The sequence below is a fragment of the Pleurodeles waltl genome, chromosome 3_1 (assembly GCF_031143425.1).
Source record: "Pleurodeles waltl isolate 20211129_DDA chromosome 3_1, aPleWal1.hap1.20221129, whole genome shotgun sequence".
NCBI lineage: Eukaryota > Metazoa > Chordata > Amphibia > Caudata > Salamandridae > Pleurodeles > Pleurodeles waltl.
The window spans coordinates 225,519,568-225,547,091 of NC_090440.1; the positions used below are offsets into that span (position 1 = coordinate 225,519,568).

General features: G+C 47.6%; 1 long non-coding RNA gene across 1 annotated transcript in view; it reads right to left on the reverse strand.

Annotated features, from left to right (window-relative positions):
- Positions 1–1,262: 1,262 nt before the first annotated feature.
- The window catches only part of LOC138283181 (uncharacterized), an 81,604-nt gene continuing 55,342 nt past the window's right edge, over positions 1,263–27,524 (reverse strand). Inside the window, exons 2-3 of the long non-coding RNA XR_011201112.1 lie at positions 1,855–1,955; positions 1,263–1,541 (exon numbers count right to left, since the gene is read on the reverse strand). This is a non-coding gene — a long non-coding RNA (uncharacterized lncRNA). The remainder of the gene's footprint in view (positions 1,542–1,854; positions 1,956–27,524) is intronic.

Sequence of the window (27,524 nt, forward strand, 5' to 3'; positions counted from 1 at the left end):
AAAAGATTAAATATGTTAATTTTGTAAGTTAACTTCCTAATCTATAACCGTACGTACCAAACACCTGCTACTAAATATAATTTAGATAAATCACTATTAAACTATTTAAATTAACAAATAATTAACAATGAAAATGAAATATTTTATTTTATTTTTATTATTTAATTAACTGCCTACACAATAACCCTGCAAACCCAACAATCCATTACTAAAATACAACTTACTAAAACTAATAATAAATCTAAACAAATTAAACATTTTATATAAAATTGTTTCTATGACACAAACATTTACATAATAATCAATTAAAAAAATATTAAGAAAAAATTAATAAACTGAAAAAAAAAAAAACAACAAAAAAAAACTAATTTCAATAGCTTCCCACCCTAACCCCCAATAAGTCCACCACCCCGGTACAGCACTACAAAGCACTAATAAAAATAAAAGAAAATCACAAACTACATGTTTTATAGTAAAAAACAAATATAGCGACAATACAGCCACTGAAAATTAATAAAATATTCAAATTATTAAAAACAATATTTGTTACAACTATATTACTAAAAAATATTAAAATTGCTATTCTTAAAAACAATATTACTTACAAAAAACACCTAAAGGGGTATTATTGACGATACTCTATAATAGAAAAATATTGTATCGCTATATTTTTTCTACGATATTTAGGTTTTACGCTGTACTTGATATTTTGGCAACATTTCCTGGAGGTTTCTTTATTCTAGGTTTCTGTTAGGAAACATTTATTTTCTTCGCAAATATATATTGAGGTATGTGCAAGCAGTGGTTGGTGAGCAGACATTTAGAGGTAATAAGTGATTAAGATATTCTTCTGCTCGCACCTGTCATAAGTAGTTCCTATATTATTTAAGAAAGTGCTATTAGCAATATGTGAGGGCCTAATGCAAATATAAGTAAAAATCCCACGACTGTCCAAGAGGAACTTGAAGCTACTTTCCAACATATGGAGGACATTACTCATGTTCCTTTTACTGAAGAAAGGCCATTGCCTTGAGATCTGTATTCACAAATGCAGCCATAGTATGGTGAACTCGCTTTCATGGTTTCTTTTCAATCCAGAGTAGCTCATGACGTGGACAAGAGAGCAAGGAGACCCTAAGATTTGTATTTCATTATCGCTGTATGTTGGCTCACTATGTGATGTACAGTTGTATACACCTTTCATAAAACACCAGGGATTTTCTACTTGTCTCAGTCTTTTATTCCAATGAAAGATAGCCAAATTGTTACTTGGTCAAAACATAGTTACCATTTTGTTATGTCAACTACTTTTATACATCAGCAGTCCTTCTTCCTGGAAGAGTATCCACAGTTCCAGAAATATACACAATGAGGGGCCCCTAAACAAACATCAGGAACAATACGATGTATTTTAGACAAAGGAAATATTTCCACAGGTCAGTCCAAATTGCACCATGTAGGTATAGAGTCAAATGCAGCTTTCCAGCCAACACGTGTTTCGTCTTTAGGAATAGTTTACATCCCTTACGACTTCTTCAGGGCTAGAAATCATAAATAATACAAACGAGTTAAGACCAAAATGCTCAATCGTCAAACTAGTAATAAGTATGTGTCAAAGCCCAAAGGGAGGTGAGATGCAAAAATTAAATCACCTCAAACTAGGTGAGAGGGAAATAGAACACCCACTGACAACTACTAGAAAAAAACTTCAACAAAAACCCACAACCACTATGAGAGTAAAAGCCAACCGCATGCTACCGATATGTGATAGTTTTACTTATGAACTAAGTCTCAACCACCAACGTGTAACCCATAGTGCCATATTAAAAATACACATGTAAAAAAACGCAATACCTTATAAGTCCATTACACACTTAAGTAGTATCCAGTAATGCTGGTTAATCCCAAACCGATATTCTCCAATATATAAATTGACCGAGTAGAATTTCAATGAACTGTCAAGAAAGAACAAATATCTTTCAAAGACCTGCAGTTCACACACTTATATCCACAAAAGTGGTAATATATGCCAACTATGCATGAATAGTGAAGTATACAGGAGTGGTGACTAGTAGTACCTCTGTAACAAGAATCATAATTCTAAAGTGCCTACAAACCGTTACTTATATCGCAAGCATTAGAAAACTAATATAATCTTGTTCGAGTACATAGTACAGGTCACAAACAACCTATTCAGCTAAACACTCAAGACTCACCCCAATACTCCACAAATATCGTCTCCGTATAAACTTGTCGGCGTCTTAGTGCCAGAACGCCTAGCGAGTGCGCTATCAGCACGCACAAGAACTCGGAAGTTAAATATACTTCCGGGTTCCCTCTCAGTCCCGAGGGCAGCAAAATCAAGGACGGACCACCGATCGGCCACATCTGAAAATAACGTCTTAGTAAACAAAGAAACGTCCGTTCCTGACAGCAACATGTAAAAAATAATTAGTTTTTCTTCATCTTCTCTAATTTAATGAATTTATTCCTAAGGCCTTCCTTTTGTGAGTTAACACTTGAAACATTATGAAAGGTACCTCCCTTTGCTAAGTTATCAAATAGTTCTTCTGCTATTTTACTTCTATCCATAGTGAAGTACTACAATCAAAATTATAAGGTCGCACCCAAGCAGCCTCCTCTCACTAAACAGAAATCAAAGAACGGGGTGTAATTTGAGGATATGTGGCGCTCAGGGTGCCAATCTACCTATATAAGTGCCGGGGAGCCTCACAAGGGAAACACCCAACCCTCAGAGGTCAAACAACCTCAAAACTCAAAAACATACACAATGAGGGGCCCCTAAACAAACATCAGGAACAATACGATGTATTTTAGACAAAGGAAATATTTCCACAGGTCAGTCCAAATTGCACCATGTAGGTATAGAGTCAAATGCAGCTTTCCAGCCAACACGTGTTTCGTCTTTAGGAATAGTTTACATCCCTTACGACTTCTTCAGGGCTAGAAATCATAAATAATACAAACGAGTTAAGACCAAAATGCTCAATCGACCCAGGATGGTGGTCCAAGATGATGTCCATCCCCCCAAGGGAAATGGACCATCTCAACAGTTTGGGACTTTCACCCCTCATTTACATGAACCATCTGAGGGGCCTGTGGTTTCCCTAAACCCTGAAGTGAGTTCCAAAGACTTATGGTATCAACATTCTTCAGTTCCCAGACCACAGAAAAGGCCTACCTTTCAATCGTACTCCACCTCTGTTCTTCTGGAGGTAACCTCCTACTAATGAAGGCTCCCAGTTGGTTTAAGCCCCCTACGCAATGCTCAGAAACGTATGTGTGCACTATGAACTCCTTATAGAAGTCAGGGTATCAAAAGCTTTCTGGCAGGCTGTTGTCCAGTTCACCTTTCTGAGCTGCTTCTTTGAAGTCAGCTCAGTTAAGGGGGAAAAAATGGTGCCATCCCCCTTAAGCTTCCTATGGTATCCCGTGAGACCCAGGAAGGCCCTTAACTCAGTCAGTGTTTTAGGGGTTGTCAGGCTAAGGTATAGTCTGTACCCTGCCTCTATGTCCCAGATACTCAATGGAGCCTTGCTCTATTTGGCACTTACTGACTTTTTTTTTCATTTTCAATTTTTTTTAATTTGAAAGTTTTTCTCTTGAATTTGGCATTCTCTTCACTTGGCACCTGAAGTAAATACCTAGTACACCAATGTCTATAACTATAAACCCTGGCAGTAAAATTGATGTGTTAAAGTGAAGCTTGCACTGCAGGTGCTGGAAAGTCCAGATTCTCTGTGGGTTGTTGACAATTTTATTATTGATTCCCACACAGCACTTTTAGTGTTCACAAGCAAGCTAATCTTCACTTTAAAAAAAAACAAAAAATGAAATTCATTGCAAAAATGCAAATACTTACAGGTTAACCCCTCTCCCCCACATACCACACCGTTACATCATTGTGCAAGTGTTTATACACACAGTAATAGGTGAATATCCAAGTTGGCAATGCACGCCCGCCACGCTGCTGCAATTATTTGCATCAACAAAATACCTGTATGTTGCAGATAAAACCTGTCCCTCTCCCCTGTGGAGTCTTGACTTCTTCCAATCAATAGGTCCTGCCTCCGCAAACTTGCAACCGTGGAGGTGTGTGCACACTTGCTTCTTTGGCTCTGTCTTTGGTCCCAGTCTCGAACCTTTAAGTGGTTGTAGGTGGTGTGTCCATTGGATTCTGGAGCAGGTATGCATTTAGTGGCCCCCAGATATCTCTAGGGCGTTAGCTAGGAGGCAACAACTCGGCATAGATCTCTAGCTGATCTTTACAATATACCAAGTCAAATATCCAAATATCCAATCTTTGAATTTAAGCACTCTCCCTCTTACCCACCTACAAGCCACCCTCCTTTTGCCCAGTAGTAGACCTAAATTTGTGTATCTACGATGAGTGACTTCCATTTCTTCAGTGTAACCAAGGAGAGCCATCTGCGGTGTAAGCGTTAGTGATGTAGATATCATGAGGGACGAAGTGCCTTCCATTCCATTTTTTTCCCAGAACCGTAGCATCTGGGGCCAGAGCAAAGCCAGGTGGAGAAATCCTGCGCACTCCACCCTACACCGCACACATCTGTCATTGAGCCGCAGGCCATATTTATGGAGGCTCTTGGGTGCGTAATAGAGCCTGTGTAGGAATTTACAGTGTATAATTCTCAATCTGCTGCTTTCTGTGATCCTGCCAGTCTGTTGGCAGCAATATACCCATTGCTTATCCAACAGTGGGGTTTGAAATTCCCCATTCCATCCCACCCGTGCTCCGCCTCAAGTTATTGGCTGCTGTTGCTGTATAGATTGGTAAAGTCTTGATACTCAGGCCCTGATTACGGGTGTGGCAGTCTTACCGCCGCAGACCCAACGGTGAAGACCGCAACATTACCAGTTAGCTGGTTTGGCCAAAGCCAAACTGCCACAATGCCACCCAGCCCGTCAGTGTGGTCGCACCGACACGGCCGGCAGCGAGCTCCTCTTGGTCGGCGGCAGGCCTCAGACCGCCGGCTGTATTAGGAGGCAGCATATCGCCAGGCTTTTTGCGGTGGTTGCGCCATCACAAAAAGCCTGGTGGTAAAGCACCGGCGACAGGAATCTTTATTCCTGTCGCTGGGAGACACACCCCCACACATCCACATACCCACACACATGCACCCACACATGTCCACACTCTTAATAACATGCACTTCACTAACCATTGCACTCACTACATACACCCCCATTCACTCGCAGACACACACTCAAACATGCACACTCAAACACACATTCACACACTTACATGCACTCAGGCACACCTATGCAAACGCACACAAACACCCCCATTCACGTGCACACATTCAATTGCATACACGTACGCATTCACCACCCCCTCCACATCCATGCACGCATTCACCACCCCTACCCCTATCCACAAACGCACACTCATACTACACCCCCTCCGCATACACGCATGCATACACCACCCCCTGCACATACATGCAATCATACTACACCCCGCATACAGGCACGCATACGCCCCTCCCACATACACGCATTCATACTACACCCCCCTCTGCATACTCACGCTCATGCACTCACACATGCAGACACCCCCCTGCATTCAAACTACCACACACACACTCGCACACACATACACCCCTCTTCCCCCCCACCTGTCGGACGATCACTTACCTTCTCCGTCGAGGAGGTCGTCCAGGAGGGGATGGGTCCCGGCGCTTCCACCATCGGCATCGCACTGCCTTCAGGACACTCCTGTGCCATATTACAGCTCATAATACGGGCCATGGAGTCTTGTTTTGGCGCGGTGGTGCTGGTGGTGGAACCGCCTCTTCAACTCCGGTCAGATTTCTGCCCATAAACAGGTGGATGCCCTTTCAGTACTCGTAATATGGCGGTCTGCTGGCTGCAGCGGCTTCAGCTGTCTTAAAAAAAGACTGCAAAGGTGTAATGAGGGCCTTAGTGTCATGGGCAGTCTGCTTGTAGCATTATATGAAAGGTGTTCACCCTGGGTGGTTCTGATGAGAAGTGCAGCGTATTATCTCTAATGCTCTGCTGAAGTCGGATAAACAAAAAACTGTCAAGTGGGGCCTTCAACTTGTCAGCTAAGAGTGTATCCTGTTCCTGGAATTAACCCTCTTTATATAAGTCGCCCCATGTGTGTATGCCGAGTTTTGTGCATGTGACTGGGATAGCCCCATGATTCAAAAGTGGCATATCCGGTGAATATAAGAAACTCCTTCCCGTCCGGCTGACTAATTTGAGCCAGGCCTTTTGCATACATGCCACCGTAGAGTCCCGGGGTAGAGGCGATTCCCATGTTGGGCAGGGAGTTGAGGCCATTTAACCCTCTTCCACTGCCAGATGCGACATGTATAGAGGAGGCGGTACCACAAATGTGCGAAATGCACCTGTGCGCAGTTGAAGTAGAATTCCAGGTCTGGGGCTTCGAAGCCTCCTCAGGCAAACGGTTGTGAGGATTTCCCATTTCAAATGCAGCTTTTTACCCGCCTATGTCCATGATCAGTTGTGTTTTTAGGAATATGAAAAAGTGTCCGGATGGTGGGAAAGGAATATTTAGGAATAAGAAGAGTAATTTAGGAAGTATAACCATTTTCATTAGTGAGATACGACCAGCCATTGATATAGGTAGGGTGAGCCAGGGAGTGATATTTGACTTTATATTTTCCAGTGCTACTCCATAATTTAATAGCATTAGCTCTTCCCTTTCTCAGGTTAGCTCGATGCCCAGGTATCAAAGATTTGTGTCAGTCAATTGTAAAAGGAAGTCCGGACTGAACATGGAAGTGTTTGCGGTTCGTGGACAAATATGCGATTTTCCCCAGTTTATTTGGAACCCGGACATACGTCCAAACTAGATAAACTCCCTTAGTACTGGGTTTAAACTCTACGCAGATTTTCTGAGATATGTTACATCGTCAGGGTCCATGCTTTGTTGTATTGCTGCAATATGGCCTCTTTTATCTCATTATGTTGGAAGTTAGCTGCAAGAAACTCACGCTGCGAGTCACTGAGCCAGCCCAGCGCAACATCTTCCAGGTAGTTGTCTATGTTTGGTGGTGTTGCTCTAGTCGAGGAGTATAGCTGCTCATAATATGTTGCAAATGCTTTAAGTATATCAGGAGTGCCTCTGAGTATGTGGCCAGAGGAGTCACATATTTCCAATATGGTGTTGTCCGAGCGTGTCGCACAGATAGTAGTGGTTAGCACGGGGCCTGGTCTCTCCCCTTCTCCACAAGAACCTGCAGGTGCATATTTGTCCCCGAATAGGACCTCTTGCTCTGCCGTCTCCTGATAGTCCATCAGTATCGGCCAAAGGTGCCAAGCTATGTCTGCAGTTGGTGTTGAAGCCAAAGCAGACTCTAGTTCTTTAATTTCTGCTTCTATGTGCGCCAAAGTGGACCAAATGTCACTTAGGATAACAGTGCCCTGTGCCAAACAAAGACCTCGCACAGTGACCTTGAAAGCCTCTCATGCTGTGCCAACTTTGGATACCATTGCCCCTATTCCTGTCCGAAAACTCAACGCTCTCCCTGAGTTCATTACGAAAAGGGTAATCAAATAAGAGTTGGGATAGCCGCCATTTAGTGAGTGGGGGTGTAGTGGCAGGTAATTCTAGCTTGCGTGTGACCGGAGAGTGGTTCCGAATAAATGCGGGCCAGATGTGTGACTTCTCTAGTCCAGGGTGCCAATGGCTGGGAAATCAACCAGTAATCCAGCCTGGACCAACTACAGTGTATTGGAGAATAAAATGAGCCCTCCCTGTCGTGTGGCTGCAACCAATGCCAACAGTCTATCATACCATGTGCAGCCATATCAGCGTGCAGGTGATCTACAGCTCTGGTGCGGGAGGAGGCTGTGTTGGTATGGTTGTCCATGAGCGGGTAAAGAACTAGGTTGAAGTCCCCACCCAAGAGTAAATATGTCGAACCTATATCCATTACATAACCCCAGATGCTATCAAAGAATGAAGGGTACAGCCTGATTTATATGGCTGACTCTCCATCCCGCCTAACGGCATCTAATGATGAGTGTGCTGTCTGGTCGATGGCAGAGGGGGTCAACAGTATCGCATGTGCCTGAATGAGGTGGGTGGGTGGGTATGCAACCTTAGATAACTTTTAAACTGTCCCTCCCTCCCACGCTGATGACCCAATTCAGTCAGATAAAGCCCTCCCCTCAAAATCCCAATCCATAGTAGCCAATGTTAACCATAGAATCTCAAAAGGTGAAGGGGTATTACCAATTGGGGTCATGCAGAGGTTCGTGCAGAGACCTCCCTAAGAAGAAAGAGTGCCCAGGTGACCTATAGTATGCCCTGGGGAAACAATTGCTGACATGTCCTCTTATGTTTCCAGTGTACAGCACGGTACGCCAGTCCATGTTGTCAGTTTTTGGGCTTTACCACCCCTGTGCAGATGGCAACTCAACGGGGAGTATCAACCCCACAGCCCGCTCAGGGAGTGCCGTCAGTCTGTAACCCAGCTATACACAGTCCCGGCTACTTAGTCGTTCAATCTTAATCTGACATAGCAGAGGATGAATCCGGCCCAGCGTGGACCCCTCACTGTGGCAATCGCCCCCCCACTCTCTGCTGAGTTTTAAATATTCACTGGCTTGCTGTTGGGTGGCAAATACCAAATCTTTTCCCTTATGGGTGATCTTCAGGCGAGCTGGATATAGCAATGCATAGGGAATATTTGCTGGTTTAATTTTCTGTTTGACCGTGCATATTTGTAACGAGCTTCCTGACCGCAAGCGTGAAGTCAGGATAAAGTGATAGCTTATTACCTTCATATTTCAGTCATTCACAAGCCATTCTTAGCGCCACGTCTCTGTCCCTGTAGTACAGCAGATGTGCAATTATCAGATGAGGAGGAGCACCCAGCAGTGGCCTCGTCATCAGGGCTCTGTGCGCAGTCTCCACCACTAATATCTTGGAAAATGCTTCGCTTCATAGTGGTGAGCAAACGTTCAATATACTGCTCCATGCGCCCAGCCCAGTGTCGAGGGATTCAGGGATCCCCACTATTCGCAGGTTGTTCCTCCTTCAAGGTCCTCCTTTTTGGCTGCAATGATTTTCAAAACCTTGTCCATTTTCAATAGCTGTTCACTTCTAACTTGCGCTGTGTCTTCAATACTAGAAATTTGTTGCTCGGCCTCAGATAAGCGCCCAGCGTGACTCTCCTGTTTGTTGGTAAGCGACTCCAATCTGACACACGTTATCAATCTTACTGTTTATTGAGGTGAAGCTGGATTGCATTGTTAGTAGAAGAGCTTTCATATCTCCCATTTCTGAGGATTCCCCCAGCGTTTGCCGATTGTGTCTGTTGTTGTCCATACCATCCAGCTGCATCCAGGTCAATCTTTTGACCCCGAACTGTAGCTTCGCTTGTTTGGCATCGGATTTCCCATCCCCACCGACATTGAGGATGGCTCTTGTTGAATCTCTCCACAAGACAGTTTGTTTGACAGGGATAGAGTGTGGAGAACTTATAAGTTACTCCACACTCATCCTACAGGGACTTTATGTAAGGTGACAGAAGCTTGTCCCTCTGTCAGACACTCACTCTCTGGGCAACGCCACATGGGTGAAGATCACCATCAGGGCCATGGCCACTGCAGATGCAGTCACCAAACTCAGAGGGATGACTTCTTGGCAGTGAGGAGGCAACAATGTTGATGCACACCCTCTCCAAGGGAGTGCAAACGACAGGTAATGCGTTCAGGGGAGCCTTTAGCTTCTTCCCTGACTTCCGACTGGCCCGGCAGGTGAGACAGAATCTACAGAATGCATCTGAGGAAGACTTCATCCGGGGCCAAACAAGCCTTGCAAAGGTTTTAAGGTCTTGTCAGCCACCAATGTCTTGCCAGGGGAATGTTATGAGTCATTGTTCCAGGCGCTCCAGACTTCCTTCCTGGTCAGATATGGACCTTGTGGTCATATAGACTTATTCACAGAATCCCAGTATCTCCAAGTGACCTGAGCTCTAACCCTTGTCCAGATGGTAAGCTCAAGGTTGTTGCCTAACAGATAATCTACAGGCATCGTAAGGCTACAATTAGAGATCCTGAGTTCCACTCGACTCATAGGGAACCAGAGCCACGCGTAGGTGGACTCGTACAGTCCTTTGTGACTATGACTTGGTAGAATGTGTTAAGGGAGGACCTGTTTAGAGCACACCAGCTGTCGTCTCACTGTAGTTATAATGTCTCCTGTGTCCCTCCGAGCCTCCACCAGTTGCCCATTGATGGTGACCCGCTGGCTGTGCTTAGAGATACTGGCAGGGACATGGGCTTTTGGCACCATCTTCGTATCACCCAGGGATATTAGGGTCACCTCTTTCTGCCCCGCCCCCCACCCAAGCTATGACTACCTCCTCCCGGAGAACTACACTCACCAACCCAGGTGTCAACACACTTGTGGGTGGCAGTGCCCTCTTGGGGCATTTGCAATCTAACTTTGAATGCCCATATTTGTAACACTCAGTACACTGGGGGACAAACCTCCCTGTATGCTTGTTAAAAAAAAAATATTTCTTAGGCTCATACTGGGACTGTTTACCACTGTTCCCGCGGGAATTATTTTTTAGTTTTACGTTTTTCTCCCCCATCTTTCTTCTCGTGGGACCCCTGACCACCCTTTAGGGAGTTCCACCCTCTCCCCAGATGCCTTTTGGGACAGTCTGGTGCTGGCCTAGAAGTCTGCCTCCTCAGCAGGCTTCCTGGGTTCAGTCAGCTTGCGGTTTTACTAGGTGCTGACGCAGCTCTGTAAAGCAAGAATTTTGCATGTGCTCCCTGAGAATCAAGTTGTACTCCACCAAAGATAGGCTGTGGGGTTTGTGGCTGTTCCTGAACCTCTGGCGACACTTTTCAGGGGTCAGCCCAAATTTAGCTAACAGGATGGCTTTCGTGAGGGTGTACCTGGTTTGGTCCTCTACTTCTAAGATCAGAAGTAAAGGAGGTATGCACCCTTTATGTGGGGGCAGGACAAAGAAGTTTAAGTAAGGCTGTGTCCAACTGTGCCACCCCATCCTGCCAGTGATGGCCCCACACAGGAACACCTAAGATCTCTTGTGTATGGCTGCCTAGGAGAAATGCACAAAGTTCAACTGCCAGCTATCCCCAGTCATGTGACCAAAGAAAGGTTAAAAGGCACTAGATGCCAACTTCCTAAAAGAGGCATTTTCAACATTCTAATTTAAAAATCAGACTTCACCATAAATTAGGATTTCCCGTTACAATTCCAAAGACACCGAACAAGAACTGGTTACCTGCTCACACACAGGCTGCAATGGCAGGCGTAAGACATGTGAAAGGGCTACTTGAGTGGGTGGCATAACAAGTGCAGCTGACCCACTAGTGGCATTTAATTTAGAGTCCCTACGCACGTGTACGGCCACTCCACTAGGGAATTAGAAGTAAATTTAATGTGTCAATTGGGTATAATCCAATGTTACCAGCTTTTAGGGAGTGAGCACATGTACTATAGCACTGGTTAGCAGTGGAAAGTGTGCAGAGTTCTAAGGGCAGCAAAACAGGTCAGCAAAAATGGAGAAGGAAAGCAAAATATATGGGGGAAGACCACCCTAAAGCTGACAGGTCTAACATTCATCCTCACACCTCCTTTCTTCTGTTCTCTTCTTATTGCTCCCCTTCTCTCTGCTTCTACCTTCGGTCTTTTTCCTCTCTCTTCTCATCCTGTTTTCCAACGCATCCTGCACCTTCCTCCCACACTTCCTACATTGTACCATTATTTCTCAGTCTTCTATTGATCTTTAGAGCACCCCATCTTCCACAGTATCATAAGAAGGTGAGCATCCACTGCTGATGTTGACCATTTCTCAGTGCTCAATTCCTGTGGAAATTAAGGAGGCGCTTGACGGGAGGAGCCAAGATGGCGGCCAAGACGGACGCCTGAAGCGTGCGCTCCGTCTAGGGCTCGCCAAATTCATCCTGAAGGGCATCCCCCGGGCCCACACTGGCACACCGGGAGCGGAGGACTACCTGGGGCGGGACGGAGCACAGAGCGAGGGCCGGTCACTGCCTCGGACGCGGCGCCCGGAGTATCGAGCGCGGGCCGTACGCCGCCTCGGGCGTGGCTGCGGTGCCCGGAGCGTCGATCGGGGGCCGGTCGCTGACTCGAGCGAGTCCGCGGCGCTGCGGGCAGCCTGCATGGCCGGGGGTCACGAGTCGCGGACCCCGACCTAGACGCGGCTGCAACGGAGTAGAGCGGCGTCGGCGGGTCTGACCTCGCCCCCGCCCGGCATCGCCCATGCAGCCTGGCTTCCCTCAAGGCTGTGGGAGCCGGGGAGCCGAGGGCGCTGCCGCCTGCTAGTGCCCCGCTGACCGAGGATCAACCAGCGGGGATAGAAGATCGAGAGCGGCGCTATTATAACCCGACAACAAAAATAGGTGGGGGGGGGAGAGGGGAAAAAAAAAAAAAAGAAAGGGAAAAAAAAGAAATAATAAACAATAAAAACAAAAACAATCAGAGAGGGGCAAAGACAGGAGCCCAAGTCGGGACCATAATACTGCAGCGCCGCAACGCAACGTGCGTGCAGCGGCGCTGGGAGAAGGCGCCCCCACACTGGGCTGATTGGACACTCCAGCCTGCGATCTAAGTGCACCACGGATTGCGGGCTGTGGAGGGAGCCGGGAACGCTGAAGCAGAAAAACACACTGAGGTGAGGAGGAGGCCTGCTGGGGGACACTGGAAACACGCGAGGGGGTCGCTTTACGACTCCAACGGTTAACCCGCGTCCTTAAAATAGTGACGCGCAGCGCTTGAGCCCAGGAGGTGGCCCAGGACCAGAGTGCACCACAGGGGCCCCACAGACCTCACCTTGACAGACGGCTCCACACTGGCGCTTGGCCAGGACCGAGAGCGTGTGGGCCAAACAAGAAACCGACTGTCCTTTGTTCCCCGTGGACCTACACCAGCATTCACGGGAGCCGACTTGGCCCCCGCCTGAGGGCCAGACGTCCGCTCCCCTGCTCGGTTTCGCCCTGGTGCGCCCCCCCCCCCCCCCCCCTCCGCCTCCAGCCGCGCCCCCTCTCCCCTCCGGGAGCGCTGCCGCCACCGGACCCCGCCGGAATTCCTGGGAGCACGGGCACCCCATTACAGCCCAAACGGGAAGCACCCCCAATAGGGGTACTACAAACAGCCCAGGAGCGACTCAACGCCGAGACCGGTGGAAGACACGGCGGCTGCCGCACCGCGAAGAGAGTACACAGCCACACGCACTGGTCATTTAAAGTAAAGAATAAGCTCCTACTTGGCTCCACTAGTCAGTCCTGTACCCCAAGAGTTAAAAGCACACGATACACCGAGTGCAGCAGACAAAAGCCCAGTCCGTCGAGTTGACAGCACCAAATTGAGCGTTTCAGCACATCACAAGGTAATCCCTGGACAGCTGTAATGGCCGGCAGAGCCAAGTCATCAAAGAACTCGGACCGCAATACCCCTGGAACAACACCCAAGGACCAGCAGTCCAACCCGCCCCTACAGTCCTTAGAAAACACCCTCATGTCGCATTCTGCCCAGTTTGAGAAAGTACTACAGGCGATTATGGACACTAAATCCTCTCTGGAAAACAGAATAGATGCAGTTTCACAAGACCTGAATCTTCTACGTGTGGACCACCGAAACTTAGCTGAAAGAGTGAAAACGGCCGAAGAAGAACTCACCGTCCTAACCCCAATGGCTCAAGGCAACCAAAAACAGATTCAGCGCTTAGACGCAGAAATGAAAGTGCTCAGGAGGAGGTCGGAAGAAATGGAAAGCAAGGCGCGCCGCAACAACGTACGATTCCTGGGATTTCCAGAAAGTATGCGGCAGTCAGAATCGGAAATTCCCCTGGAGCAATGGCTCATCAAGGAGGTGCTCAATGGTGCTCCATCCAAGTTCTTCTCCGTGGAGCGGGCGTATAGAATTCCGGGCAGACCCCGCCCCCCGGCCAACCGCCTAGACCACTGATCATTAGATTCCTAAACCACAGAGACCGGGACGCTATATTACAACAATTCCGCAACAGAGGCCCATTCAAATACGAGGATTCGACTATCAACGCATACCCGGACTTCACACAGGAGGTGCAAAATCAACGCAACTCCTATGTTAAAATAAAACAACGCCTGCGTGAACACAACAAAGTACGCCTTGCTTTTTCCCGCGAAACTAAGGGTGGTAGCGGAGGACCGCATCCACATATTCACCACCCCGGAGGATGCTTGGACATGGCTGCACGCCAAGGGACTCGCTCGCCCGTGGGTAGAAGCGGAAGGAGATGAGGACTGGCAAACCCCTGCCCCAAAGAGGCGGTCCAAGAGGCGTGCTAGGGGCCAACCCGACGACCTGCAAGCAGCAGAAGAAAGAGCAAGAGTGCTCAAAGAGACGCCCTTACATATGCAAAGCAATTTCGCGACCGCTAGGAAGCCCCCTGAGATGGACTCGGACTCTGATACGGCCAGCTCCACATCCACAATAACAGGAGAACTGAGCAGGCCGCGGGTCACCCCCAGGTCAGCAGATGAACTCTAGCCACACACATCTACTTCGCTGACCCGCTGGCCCCAGCGCAATCTGTACTCGGGGAGCTACTGGGATATCGGGGCGCCCAGAGGACATCCGCCTCCAACAAAGAGTAACTTTGGTATAAATGTAAAGCTACCGGATGGGGGGTGAGCAGGTGGCACTGGGGCGGAATAGATCCACATCCCGGGGGAACCCAATGGTATTAGCAGACTAAGTCTGCGGAATGATGTGAGCCCCTCATAAGAGCCACATCAGGTAGATATGATAACTCCATTATGGAAATCCAATCGGATACGGGTTATTTCACATGTTTATGGGTTTAGTTGTTTCACACAAGTTGTAAGTAGTGTTGGGGGACTCATTTGTGGTGGGTGGGGTTAGTAGTTTAGTAAAAATGCACGCGCCGGAATCACTCAAAACACAAAGTGTACAGCTGCACCTGCTACTCTTAACAAATAGCACTGTCCGAGGGGCAGTGACCAGGTGGGCCAACCCCAAGGGTCGGTGCTCAAGAATAGAGAATTATCCCCACATGGCGCCTTACGGGAGATATAACAAAACCCAGTATATCATAGTAACATGGAATGTAAGGGGCCTGGGAGCATTGAGCAAGCGGACCAGAGTACACGCACGCCTTAGGCGACTAGGAGTGCACATAGCCATCCTACAAGAGACGCACATGCTCGAGGCGGACTTACGAGAGCTGCGCGCGAAATGGGGTGGTCAACTGATAGGCACTGCGTACTCGGCCTTCGCGAGAGGGGTACTGGTCTGGATAGCAGCAGGAGTTCCATTCCTCTTGTCGGCACATAAAATAGACCAAGGAGGCAGATATGTGGTAGTGGAGGGCAGCCTGGATGGCAGACAATTAGCAGTAGTCGGTATATACGCCCCAAATGGCGGGGTTGCAGGTTTCCTGGACACCCTAACACCCACTCTACTGTCCAACCCAATGGTACCGGCCCTTTGGGGCGGGGACTTCAATAGCACACCTACCGTAACATTGGATAGATCCCATGCTCAAGTGAACTTGATGGCAAATAGGAAAATCCCCGGCCCCCTGCAGGTTTGGGCAAGAGATATGGGTCTGCACGACCTATGGCGTTTGGGGCACCCACAGCAGAGGGAATGCTCATTCTACTCAGTTCCACATAACACCCATACTAGAATAGATATAATATGGGGCACCCGGGATATAGGAGCACTAGCCAGCGAGTCAGAATACCTAGCGAAGACACTGTCGGATCATGCACCAGTAAGAGTAACACTGAATTGGGGTAGGGCACGCCAGGCGATTCCCACTTGGCGGCTCCAAGTGGAAGCGCTACAAGATCAGGCATTCGCCGAAACATTGAAATCTACAATAAGTCAGTACTGGGAGACAAACGCCATGACAGCAACAACTCGGGCAAATGAGTGGGACGCTCACAAAGTAGTGGTCCGCGGAGTATGCATATCTTCCACATGGGGAGTTAGACGCACTTTGCAGGCGGAAATTGGCAAACTAGAGAAGGAGCTCAGAACAGCAGAAACAGCAGCAGCGCTAGGTGAAATCCCCCACACCGGCCTAAAGGATAAGCGCTTAAAATACAACTACGCCGACAGCAAACTCCGCTGTCACGATTATAACTATCATCTAATGAGGCTGCAAACAGAAGGGGATAGATCGAGCAGAATGCTAGCGTGGCTGCTCCGAGAGGACAGACAGCATTCCCCAATAGGGGCCATACCTGTGGGTCCACACGCTATGGTCACCACACAAACTGAGATAAACGAGACGTTTAGAGATTACTACTCACACTTATATACTAAACGCACCTCATGCACTGCTCCACAACTTGAGGCTTTCCTTGCTGGCTCTCTCCTGCCGCAGCTGTCACAAACAGACAGGGAAATAATTGAAGCCCCATGACAATGGGTGAAATAGAAATAGCCCTAGCACAGATGCCCAGAAATAAAGCGCCTGGAACAGATGGGCTCCCGTCGGAATATTATACCACCTATTTACCCTGCCTAAAGTCTCACCTGTTGAAGGTGTTTGTAGAAGCATGGACTAACGAACGCCTGCCTACTTCCCAGAGAGAAGCTATGATAGTGGTGCTCCCCAAACAGGGTCGCGACCCCACTGATGTTAAATCCTATAGACCACTATCGCTTCTAAACGTAGACTGCAAAATATTAGGCAAAATATTAGCAAATAGACTAGCCCCCCCTTATGCACACCTTGGTGCACGCCGACCAGAATGGCTTTATACCAAGGCGTAACACCTTTCTAAATATCCGCAGACTACTGAGCATAATAGGAGGCACTCCCCCAGATGCACATGATGAAATGGTGCTCTCACTGGACATTGAAAAGGCATTCGACACGCTCGAGTGGGACTTCCTCCTGGCCACTATGACCCGCATGGGGATAAGCCCCAATTATATACGCTGGATCCATACACTGTACTCCAGCCCACAAGCAAGGGTGAAGACGGGCGGGGTGATCTCCGACAGCTTCTCGATCTCCCGGGGCACGAGACAGGGTTGCCCCCTATCCCCGCTACTGTTCGCTCTAGCAATGGAACCACTAGCGGCAAGAGTGCGCCTCATGGAACGTGATTGGGGAATATTCAGGAACGGGTTCCACCACACGATCTCGCTATATGCAGATGATGCTCTAATATATATCCGGAAAAGCCGTGAGGTTGCTCCCTTAGTAATATCCTTACTGGCCGAGTTTGGGGGTCTATCAGGTTTAGTTGTGAACTGGGAAAAGTCATGTGCGTTCCCTTTAGTAAAGTGGCCACCCGAAAGACCGGGCCCCCCTCCGTTGGGGCGGCTAAAATGGTGCCCGGAGACGTTCAAATACCTAGGGATAAATGTATACCATGACACAGAAGATCTCAGAGATGGAAACCTGGGGAGGGCACTGTCCTCCATAAAAGGCTCTTTGCAATTTTGGAATAAACTCCCGCTCTCGCCGCCAGGCAAGGTGGCGATCGCGAACATGCTAATTTTACCTAGGCTGTTATACTACTTTGCGGCCTTGCCAATAATCATCCCCCAAGAGTTTCTTTGGCAACTTAAACACAGCCCTGCTGCGGCTCATCTGGGGCGGAGGCAGAGCACGCGTGGCTCTGGCCACGCTACAGCATCCAGTGGACCTGGGTGGTCTGGGAGCCCCCAATCTCAAATGCTACTATGCGGCCGCACAACTGCAGTGGGTTCAGAATTGGCTCCACAGACCAACGCTGGTAGAGTACGTGTGCCTGGAGCCCTGGTTGAAGGGGACCCCCCTGCTAAAATGGCTGTCATCCAAACGCTCCAGGGCAGAGCCCGTGAGCCCACTGTTAGCAGTGACGCATGCGTGTTGGGCTAAATATGTGCAAAGTGGAGGCGATAAGCTCCCCTATTCCCCACACATCCCACTGGTCCACCTACCGGGGTGGAATGCACCCGACACGCAAACGCCGCTGGCATGGATAGAGGCAGGCGTGCAGACAGTAGGCGACTGCTTCGAAGATGGTAAATTAAATTAATGTCATTCGAGGCCCTACACGCCCTCACGGAGGTGAAGCCGGGCCAATTCCTGACATACCACGCTATATGCCACACAATTAAAAAAACGTGGGGGGCAAGCACCTCAGAACCAGAGACCTCTCCGGTAATTCATCATCTCCTACAATACAATGCTCAAATAAAAATAATATCAAGCCTGTATAAAGTCCTTAATAAACCCCCCGAGCCGCATGCGGAGAAAGCTTGGGAGAGATAGAATGCCGTCCTCCCCGACCCTACAAACCGATTGGCCGAAAGCCCTGTATCACGCTCGGGCACCCAGTTCAACTTCACACATCAAACCTACTTGTCCCCTGCCAGGATAAAGCGAATGTTCCCCGAATCTGAACCGGCATGCCCCAGATGTAAAGCGCCGTTAGCACACTTCTACCACATGGTATGGGAGTGTCCTCATATACAAAAAGCCTGGACAGAGGTGATACAGGGGATCTCCGAAATAACGGGGCTTGCATTGACAGTAGACCCTAAGTCCTGTTTACTGGGGCTGAGGCTAAGACCTAAAAAACAAAGACACCTGCACAAATTTGTAGACCTAGCCTGTTTAATGTATAAAAGATTGATCGCAATGCATTGGAAAGCCCCCACAGCTCCCAATCAGAAAACCTGGCACAGCTTAACATTACGTTGGACTCGCACGGAACACCGGGTATTAAAGAAACTGACGCAAGAGGGGCAACACCACACAGGGAGCACCATCTGGGAAGCGTTGGTAACAAAACTGGGGGCAAAAAACGATGACAAGCCCCCTTGACCTAGGGAGCACACAATAGGAACAAGCACAATATAATTTCCCCCGCATACCTTATCACAGTAGTGTAACTCGAAGCGCGGCCAAACATGATAGAACAGCACCGACCACCCCCCTCTCCCTCTTGCCTTGATAACCACTAGATTAACTGCGCTAGAATATCTACAACACAAAGGATAAAACTCCACCTTCGTCTTCATCCGATATCACCATCCTAAGCGGGGCCACTAATAGGTGACAAGCGTCGCAGGCTCAACAGAAAATGGTCCACACTGGTCACACGCGAGTACCCCCTCAGACATTTATTTAATACACGCTAAAGCTTTTAGCAATTGCAGCAAGCAATGATACTGAAGGAATGGTAGTGTTCCGAGACGCGTCCAATGTGTGGGGTTTTGGGGCTGTTAAAGGGTTTCAACGCTCATAAATGTTCTAGTTGATCCTGATGCTGATAATTGCACAAATTGTATCACATATTTGAAATATAAAACCAATAAAGAGATTTAACAAAAACAAAAAAAAGGAGGCGCTTGACATACAAATAGTAGGCAGTGTGGTTATCGATTTTTCATTTGCTATCTTCAAAGTATGTAGTTGCTTTATGCTCTCAGCAACCTCCAGTAAAGCTTAGTAGATTGTGGTGCTTAAACATCTCTGAACTGTGGTAATGCCTGCAACATTTATATCATAGGCAGAGAGAGCAGACTGCGATACCATTTGTGCAATGCAGGAAAGAGAACAAAGCCAACCTCAAGGTTCTTCCTGTACCGGCGGCACACACTTAGGCTCTTTAGCGAGAACACATTAACACAGAGAATCAAGTGCGAGCACTCCAAGGAAGTGAACCCAGCTCAGCCTTTTACAGTGTTATTACCGCACACGGCCCTCTTGATCCACACTGTGTGACATGCACAGTGTGTATGTACTATTTTGTTACTGCGACATAGCTTCAAAACTTTAGACTAACAGGCATGAGAGAAGAAGCGGGCTTAATGGGCCTTGAGAGAGTGATGGCAGTTGCTCTAGATCTCTAAAGACTGAGATCCAAGCCACCAATCGAAAGGGATTACCAGATGCAAGCTACGACCAGTCTGGCATGAGAGCCTTGGAGCCAAGTAGCATAATAAACAGACTGTCGCACTTCCTCAGCCAGGTAGAATTACTCTACCATGGAAGTGAGCCAGCCCCCTCACAACTGTCATCTCATTAATCAAAGTGACATGGGGGATTTGTCATCAAGACAGTCAATGGTAAATATGTAGCCCTATTATGTTAAAAGTGTTGGGGTCGATAATGTTATTGTCGTGGGGAAGGGTGTGTAAGGGTGTGTAAGGGTGTGTAAGGGTGTGTGTGTGTGTGTGTGTGTGTGTGTGTGTGTGTGTGTTTGTGGTCTATTGTAAACCAATTCTTTGTTATTGTTTTGTACAAGGGGGACCATAAGCTTAAAAAAAAAAAAATAACCCCATTTGCTCCTGGAGCCTATAGATTTTATTTTTTCATTTGAGGCTTCCCAATAGATTTTGGTTAGTCAGTCTTTAGGTGCAAGGTGATAGCCAGTGTCTGGAAATACAGACCTTGGCAGTGATTAATCTTGTTCACAGCCACAGTTTTTGATGGCTGGCGATTTCTACCATGCTTTCCATGTTGTGTATCATAGCAAGTCTACCAAGTGGGATAAAGAATAGCTCACACAAGCTATGCTAAGTCGTCCAAATAACTGACCAATATGCCTCCAAACTGGGACATGTCCACCAGACAAGCAGAAGGTCGTAATCCGGATGGGCAGACATGTAGAGTAATTGATCAGGTGTGCCTTCCTTGGCTTAAAGGGAGTTCAGTATCATACAAAGGAAGGAACACTGTGCACACTCAAGTCCAGAAATATGATGCTGTATGTGGCAGGCATATGCCACCTGAACATATACATGCCGGTAGTTTGATGGTATCCCACACAAATTATAGCATGTCACTTTCTATTTTTGAGGCGTGGTTTTTCGGCATAAGAAACGGTAACTTGCCAAATAAGTAATGAAAGCATAGTGATACCATCATCTTTGGTGCCTGTGCAGTACCCCGTCGATAACTGCAGCTGCAACCACCTTACACAAGAGTTAAAAAAGGGGTTAAAACGCAATTATATGGTCAATGCCTCTGCTTTTTCAGATGCGTAAAGGTAAGAGGCTCTTTTGTTTTCCTTGAAAATTAAACTCTAAGACTGCCTTAGTCGTAGGAAATACGTCAGTCTAGCTCCAATTCACTTTTTACACTGTGAAAGCAAACAATTCAGCCACCGGGGAGGTCTGTGAGCTGTCCATTTGAGTGACTGAGTAAAAGGTAATTAGCACAAAGTAAAGCCTTCATCTTCCCTGCACATGTGTGGATGCCCCTGAGCTTGGTGAACTGTTGTATGTCTGAAACAAGAGGTTCTAAAGCTTGTAAAAACAGTAGTGGGGATGAGGGGAAATCCTATCTTGTTTCCCCATGGAGGCTGATGAGAATAAGCACCCACAATTTACCAATGTCATAGGCGCAGTATATAGCCCATGTACTTGGCTTATACAGTTTGCACCCAACTCGACTTTCTACAGTTCTAAGGAAGTAATTCCTTTCAAAGGTCTTTTTTGGTATACACAAAGTTCTATCCATCAAGAAGTGTCTGATTTGCCATAGCAGATGGGTTAGGGTCCTCAAGTTGTTTCTTTGCATTATCCCTAAAAAAAATCCCAATCGTCTGTAAGGTTCACTTCACATTGTGAGCAAACAATGAGGCAGGCGTGCTACAGCTACTAATGGGTAACTTGTGAAGAATGTATGGTAAACACTGGGGCTGCTCGAGGGCATCTGTAAATTCAGATAAGAAAGGGGATGCCTTTGTGATGATGGGTAAACATGTTAGCTGCCAGATGACCCCTTAACACACCAGAAAGCAACAGGTTAGTTACACTGCATAAGTACCTTTAGCAGTGCTGCAGCTATTTAAAGATAGTTTCCAGACAAATATGCTGTGCAACATGGAGTTATTTAGGATTTTCTCTTAGGATAATATCAGTGCTAGCCCGAAAACACAAAAATTTGACAAATAAGGAATCTGAAAAGCTGACAGCTCATTGACATCCAATTTTAATGGGCAAAAGGTTGGACAGAATATTACCTTTGTAGATTATATCAGGGTCACTTGAAAAACTGTCACTGTATTTGGCTGAAGCTGGTTCTTCCCACTCTCAATACTGCTTAACCCAAGGACCACCGTTTAGCTAGTTTAGTCTAGCTCAAATAAGTCCTGCTACCTGAGGGTGAATGTGTGAGCGGCATTGCTGGGTGTGTTTTGTGCAGATCAACTGCTTGTTCTCCAATGTGTTACAGGCTTTATACCAATGTGATCAAGCAACACACAACAAAGTATTTGGGACGATTAGGATGCAATCCAGATGTCAATATTGTAGCGTAACAACATATTCAAGCCCGCTGATGGTACATGGTCTACATTTATGGGACTGATCTAAAGTTGTGTGTGCACTTTGAGCCTGTAATAATTGGAGTTGTAGCTGTTGCACGTTTGTGTTATAAATGCAAAAGCATAAAAAATTATTTTAAACAAAAGTAAGTCCTGCTACTGGTGTTTGTAATGTGTGGTATGTGTTTGTGCCAGTGCGTGAATGTGGCTAACTGGCAGTACTTGTTGAGAAAAGAAGAGCACATGGGCAGCAGCATACGAGGTGTGAGGGTTGTCAGCTCAGCCAACACATTACACAGGCATACCTGGCAAAATCATTAACATGCTCAGCCAGCTCCAGTGCTGGAAGCAAAGCTGGTGCCTTCGCTGTCCAGTCTAAAAGACAATGATGGCGCTTTAAGAAGTTTTGTTAGCATACCTGGTCTGTGCACATTGACAATCTCTAGCACGGCTCAGGTCACTAGGTTTCACAATTATTAATTGTGCTGCAGTGTTGTAACAGACCAACTAGAATAGAGGTGCTGCATGGGTGCAAGACCCAGGGCAGTGGAAGAAGGGGATCTAGTCAGAATAAGTACTACAACATGCAACCTTTGTGGTGGTGTACAAGCAGCCAAATTATCCCCCACAAGCTGGAGTGCGAGTGGCAGCCAGGCAAAGATCTTAAACCTGCCTTCAGTGCCAACACCATACTGGGTAATTACCAGCAATACAAATTGGCCAGCCCAATGCATAGCATGTTAGTTTCTATCAAAGCTCAGACCAAGCACACAGTATCGAAAGAGATTTGAGCACACTTTAGAGCTAATCAAGTTTTCCACTACATCTCTAATAAGCTTAAGACATCCACTTCATCGGAGGGTTAGGAATGTGCTTCAAATGTCAAACTGTGCTTGATTTTGAGCCTTCCTTGCCCCTTGTTTGACTTAATGGGAGCTCACATTAATCCAATACACAGCATGTTATCTTCTATCAAAGCTGAGACCAAGCATACAGTATCAAAGGAGATCTGGGCATGCTTTATATCCAGTCACTTCTCCAACCTCCAGTCTCTAATAAGCTTAAGCCATCCACTTCATCGGAGGGTTAGGAATGTGCTTCAAATGTCAAGCTGTGCTTGATTTTGAGCCTTTCTTACCCTTTGTTTGACTTAATAAGAGCTCACATTAGTCCACTCTTCACTTCACCTAAGAGTAATCCTGCACGCTAAGGTGATTGTCCTGATTCCATAACAGTCTGACCCATCTCTCAATCAATGCTTTACAATTTAAAGGCATTAGCAGTGCGCGGATTGAGTGCACCTGAAGCTGCCTGCACAAATTTACGGCGCTGCAAGGCTGGGCTTGGAGTGAAGTTAAGCAACAACTCTTGTCTACCCGAGTGGTGTTGCGCCATTCAGATACTTCTGCACTTCCTCCAGGTTATTTGCGGTGCTGATACTGAGTGGCCTCTGGCCAGCTGCGAGATGGGGCAGCATCGGCAGACTGCGGCATCGCAGGGGAATAGCATGGAACAATACACAACGCCGGTGCCTCTCCCACAGCGTCAGACTCAATTTGGGGGGCCCGAGGATGTTCTGAGCACACCAGTATCTGCTGAGGAGACCTCGCAAGCTGAACTTCTTGTGGCTATACAGGGCTCAAGGATGGCCCTCAAGGGGAAGATAGAAATGGTGGCGGTGGAGGTTAATCTCCTACGAGTGGACCTCAGAAAGGTTTCTGAGAAGGTCACAGTAGCAGAGGGTTCCATTGTGGACTGCAAACTGAGGTGGGCGCTCTGCATAAACAGATGATGCAGGTCAATTCCACGGTCGGAAGGCTGGAGGCAAGATTGGAGGATGCAGAGGGCAGGTCCCGCCAGAACAATATCTGCTTGCTGGGGTTCCCGGAGTGTGCGGAAGGGGCTACGGTGGAAGTCTTCATGGAGAATTAGATGAAGGACGTGTTGCAGCCATTTGGGTTGTCCAGGGTGTTCGTGGTGGAGCAAGCTCATAGGGCCTTGGTAGCGACTCCTCGACCAGGGGCGCCTCCGAGGGCTATTATTACCTGACTATTGAACTATAAAGACAGAGACTGTATCCTACAGAGACTGTATCCTGCAGGCAGCCCGTGAATCAGACAGGGTGGTCTTTGAGAGCGGTAAAATCTTCATCTATCCTGACTACACAAACAAGGGTCAGACCTCTAGAAAGGGGTTTATGGAGGTGAAAGCCAAGCTCCATGCCATGAACATCAGGTGCATGTTGCTATACACGGCACGTCTGAAGGTGCTCTCCAGGGGGAAATCCCACTTTTTTGAACGACCGGACAAGGTTTGGGGGTGGCTGGAGATATGGGACAAAGTGGCTCCTGGCAGGGTATGGTGATGTAAATCAGGTGTTTGCAGGGGTACTACTTGACTTTTATTTTGCAAGTGGGTTGTACCGGGGGAGGGGGAGGGACAAAAAATGTGTACTGATTCCAGTTGGTAGGTATTCCACCATAAGAATATTGCATTTGGGATGGTTACTCCACAGTTGTGGTTGAAACTCGTAGCTGGGGATTAGGCTGTTGTCCTGGCAGCATTCACAAATATGGATCTACAGTATGGTTTGATGTGTTTGTTATACTGTTCATCTGGGGTGGGTAATGGGGAGTTGGGTTATCTGGTTGGTCAGGTTTGCAAATGTTTGCAGTTTACAACAGAAGTGCATGTCTGTATGCGAGAGGTGCAACAGGCACTCTTCCTGCTTTCTCTCCCAAGGAAGGTGGTGAGGGTTGGAGGCCCAGTGGGTGCGGAAGGCAATGAAGTCTTGGCATGGGTCGAAGGCTTAACATACTGACGTGGAACGTCAGGGGGCTGAAGAATTACACTACACAGTACAGGTTGCATTCCTTTTCGAAGCGTCATAAGGTTCGTATAGCCTGTCTCCAAGAAACGCATATGACTGGAACAAACTCAAACGTTAGCCAAAAAATGTTCTCCTCATCCGTCTACTCCAATGCTAGAGGGGTGACAATATGGGTTGCCCCTGGGGTTCTGTTCACTCATGTATACAGTGAAGCTGATGTTGAGCAGAGATTTGTACTTGTTCAGGGCAAGTTGGATGGGGCGCCCCTCATTAGTCTGAACATTTATGCCCCCAACATAGATGATCACTCCTTTTATGATAGTATGCCTGAGATTATGGGGGATGGGGTGGACACGCCAATCATAAGGGCCGGCAATTACAATTGCATCCTGAATGGGAGAAGGATCATCTCCCGCCTAGATTGGGACTAAGCCCCTGATGCCAAGGTCTCTTGTGGAGGTAATGCGTAATTTAGGACTATGGGATGAATGGAGGGAACTACACCAGGAGGGCAGGGAGTATACCTGTCATTCTAAGATGCATAACACATACAGTCAGCTGGATCGATTCCTCTTGGGGGGACCAAACTCCTCACAGGTTCTGGACATTAGACATCTGGGCAGGTTTCTCACTGATCATGCACCAGTGTTGATGCAGTTGCAGTGGGGAGCCAATAGCACTGGGTTAACATGTAGTTGGCGTATGCCTGTGGGTTTTTTGACAGATGCTGGGTGTCGTGATACGGTGGCGGTTGCCATTAAAGATTACATGGACCTGAATTGGTCCACTACAGATTCTAGGGGCTCAGAATGGGAGGCACTGAAGGCTGTATTGAGAGGGGTCTGCATAGGTACAGCATGTGGCGTGCGTAAACAAATGGAGAAAGAACTCACTGAGTGGGAGGGCAAGTTAGTGGTTCTGCAGTGTGAGACACCAACAACCCAGGAGGTTGAGAGGGAGCAACTCCAGCTGTACAAGACAGTGAACAACAGTTGGGACACATTAAGTAAGGTAACGCTTAAAGCCTTTAGACAGCGCTTGTACAGGGAGGGGGATAAATCTGGTAGATTATTGGCATGGATCCTAAAACGTGAAGAATCCTCCCATCCTGCATATCCGGAATGTCAAAGGTTAAACGATTACCAAGCGCAAGAAAATCCTTCAGGTATTGGTGGATCATCTGCAGCGAGTGTCGCAGGCTGGGGCTTTACTCTCAGATGAGGAGTTGGGGGGGATTTTTGCAGCTCAGGCAGCTCTCGCGATTCGAGTCGGAGTGTAGAGAGACTCTTGAGGCTGCGATAACTGTAGAGGAAGTGAGTGAGGCGGTGGAAGCAATGACAAAATCTAGGTCACCTGGGGGGAGATAGGTTCCCGATTGAGCTATTATCAAGTGTTTCCCCTCCTCCTGCATGAGAAATTGTTGTCGGTGTTTGAGAAGGCGCGGCAGCGGGGCATATTGCTGGAAACCATGTGTCAAGGCATTGTCCGTTTGATGCTTACTTTGATGAATAGTGATGTGAATATCCTTTGCAAGATATTGGCCACGCAGCTTCGAGGAGTGGTCCAGTGCTTGGTGCATGATGATCAATAAGGTTTTATTCCCGGATGTAGCACGATTTATAACTTACGTCACCTTGCACATGTGCTGTATGAATCTGAGGGTGAGGAGGAGGAACTGGCACTAGTGTCATTGGGTCTGGAGAAGGCCTTTGACATGGTGGAATGGGGCTACCTTTTGGCAGTGTTGCGAGGTATGGGGTTTGGCCCACAATTTTGTGCGTGGTTGAAGCTGCTATGCACTGCTCCCTCCACGCGTGTTCGGGTGGTGGGGATTGGGGGGTGGTTTGAGAGCTCTCAGAATCCTGGGAAATTGGCAGGGTTGTCTGCTATCTCCGCTCCTTATTGCCTTGGCGGTGGATCCACTGGTGATCCGGCTCAGAGAGGAACTGGAGCCTTGTGGTATCCGGGTGGGGCGGACCACCCACATTGTTTCCCTATATGCAGATGATGCGTTGGTATATCTCCGTGAGCCTAGTGTTTCGATGCCGATGTTGCATCTGTTCGTGGCTTTTGGGGCTGTGTCCGGTCTTCAGGAGAATAGGACGAAGTCACTTCTGTTCCCGTTGAGTTCTCTCTGTGGTGGCCCCCTGGAGCAGTTGGTGGGGGGCGGTATGAGGAGGGGGCTCCGGTGGGAGCTTTAAAGCTTTCGATATTTAGGTATTTGGGTAACTCATACTGTGGCGCCGCATGAAAAGTATAATGTGGAATGAGTGGTGACTGGCCTTGAGAGCTCAGTTTTGTTTTGGAACACGTAGTTCGGTGATGGTGAGAGCGGCTGTGGCGAAGACGGTGTTCCTATCACTGT